The 2,311-nt window shown below is 38.4% G+C and overlaps 1 pseudogene; it reads right to left on the bottom strand.

The window, feature by feature from the left end:
* Positions 1-493: 493 nt before the first annotated feature.
* LOC123177260 (NADH dehydrogenase [ubiquinone] iron-sulfur protein 3-like) lies at positions 494-1,168 on the bottom strand (annotated as a pseudogene).
* Between the last annotated feature and the right edge of the window lie 1,143 nt (positions 1,169-2,311).

Raw genomic sequence — 2,311 nt, 5'->3', positions numbered from 1 at the left:
CCCCCACCCTCGTGAGCACCTCCCGTATCTTTTGACGTGGGGTCCAAGTCCATCAGGTGGGCTTCCTTCCAAAAATAACTTCTCCAGTTGATTTCGTTCCGTTTTGACTCCGTCTGATATTCCTTTTCCTCGAAACACTGAAATAGGCATAAAACAACAAATCTGGGTTGGGCCTCCGGTTAATAGGTTAGTCCCGAAAATAATATAAAAGTGGAAAATAAAGCCCAATATAGTCCAAAACAGTAGATAAAGTAGCATGGAGCAATCAAAAATTATAGATACGTTGGAGACGTATCAGTGGGGTGCAAGCAAGCGTTTTCAGGCTCCGCTAGCTAGCGTACTCTTCTGCTATCAATGAAACCAAAAGAAAAAACCAGTGCCCTTTTGTATAGATCGAGACACAGTACTTTTTCTTTACTTCATCCATACTAGGAAGAATGGAAGGAAATCCTTCGATAACACTTCTTCCTTATTTGAAGAAATCATATCCGACGCCCGTGGAAACTCTTTCATTTCAAAAAAGTTCTTCTTCTTAAGAAGCAAATAGCATTTCCTATTGATTTGTCCCTTGGACTAGACCTATGTAGATTCGGAATTATCTGTCGCTACGCTGTTCCCAAGGACTAGCAAAATCGAAATAGCGAAATTCTTGGGTCATCTCAATGGGTTCAGAAAACACACGTTTCTTTGGATCATCATAGCATACTTCCACATATCCACTCAGAGGAAAGTCTTTTCGTAATGGATGACCCTCGAAAGCATAATCTGTTGATATACGGCGTAAATCCGGATGATTGATGGAAGAAACACCAGACATATCCCATACTTCTCGCTCCCACCGGCCGGTTGATGGAAATAGACTGACTACCGGAGATATTCGTGTTACTTCGTCTGCACTTGTTTGTACACGAAAGCGTGAGTTATACCGAGTACTTAGTAAATTATGGACAACTTCAAATCTTCGTTTTCGAGAGGGATGATCCACTCCTCAAATATCGATCGAAACTTGAACCCTTGTATAGGTATGCCATTTTAGAAAGCACAACAATGGAAATGGGTAGTCAGTATTGGTATAAGATCTATTCCCATATTCCGATCTTTTCATTTTATGTACCCATTTCTTGGGTAAAATCTCCCAACTATATTGGAAAATGGATTGGTTATCCATAAATGAAAATAAATAACGCTTTATTTTGGTTCCGCTTCTTGCTCTAAGCAGAAAGACTTGTTGGAAATCGCCGGTTGGGTTGGTCCGACCAAGAAAGGCATGGGAGTGGAGAGGCAGAAGTGAAAGACTGGCTACCAATAAAGATCCAAAACTGCACACTTTATATAGTTATGTATCCAGGATCGGCTGCATGCTCTAGTGTTGAATCGGGTATAGAACCCAGGATGCTTGGTTACAATTCCGAATCCGCTAAACCATCGCTCGGGGAAAAGAATTATACAGAGCATTGGTATTATTCTGATCCTTTCCTTATATTTAGATTCTAGTAGTTTATTTCAGTCGTATTCGTATCCTTACTACGGTTTAGTAAGGGTAGCAAATAAAAGTATGCAGGTTCTATTTTATTGTTCCGAGACATATGATGATAGCATTGAGAATGAGAAATCTTTGCAAAATGCACGTATTATTAAGGAGTTCTGGAAAGATTACTACGCTAAGTTGTTGGATATTGACAAAACGAAAAAGACTTCTAATGTTGATATGTATCAGGATGATGTTAGAAAGTTGTTGATTAATAAAAAGAAGAATCAAAATGGTGTGTTTTCCGATACTGAATTAATAGATTTACAGAATCAAATTGCAAATTGCACAATGAAGTTCGATGAGGATAATCTATTTAAAGTAACTCCTAACATAGTAAAGTTCTTGATTAATAAAGATCAACCTAATGCTAAGCAATATCTAAAGGGTTGCCTACCAAGTAGCTTACCTATGATTAAGATGTTTGGTATCTATACGCTTGAGGCTATCATGATTCATGTACTAGGCTTGGTATTCAACACTCTTCAGGAATCATCCGCAGTTAAGGCAGCTAGATTTATAGATCAACTTAATTCAACTATACGAGAACAAGAAAGGTTTCTACAATACAAAGCACCAGGTAGTGGTAAGGTGGAAGCAGTACTCACTAGTAAGGTAGAATCAGTTAAGGATGTTGTTCAGCCCAAAGGTGCTAGCAAAAAAGAGAAAAAGAAAAAAGTTCAGTGTCATTATGATATCGGGAAATACTTGCTCCAATTCATGATTGAAAGAAATGTTCTACATATATCAACAGATAGGGGAGTAACAAAAGAAGATCCAGTG

This window comes from Triticum aestivum, unplaced genomic scaffold (assembly GCF_018294505.1).
Source record: "Triticum aestivum cultivar Chinese Spring unplaced genomic scaffold, IWGSC CS RefSeq v2.1 scaffold253368, whole genome shotgun sequence".
Taxonomy (NCBI): Eukaryota; Viridiplantae; Streptophyta; class Magnoliopsida; order Poales; family Poaceae; genus Triticum; species Triticum aestivum.
The sequence above is the reverse complement of the archived record's forward strand: the minus strand, read 5'-3'. Positions and strand labels throughout refer to the sequence as shown.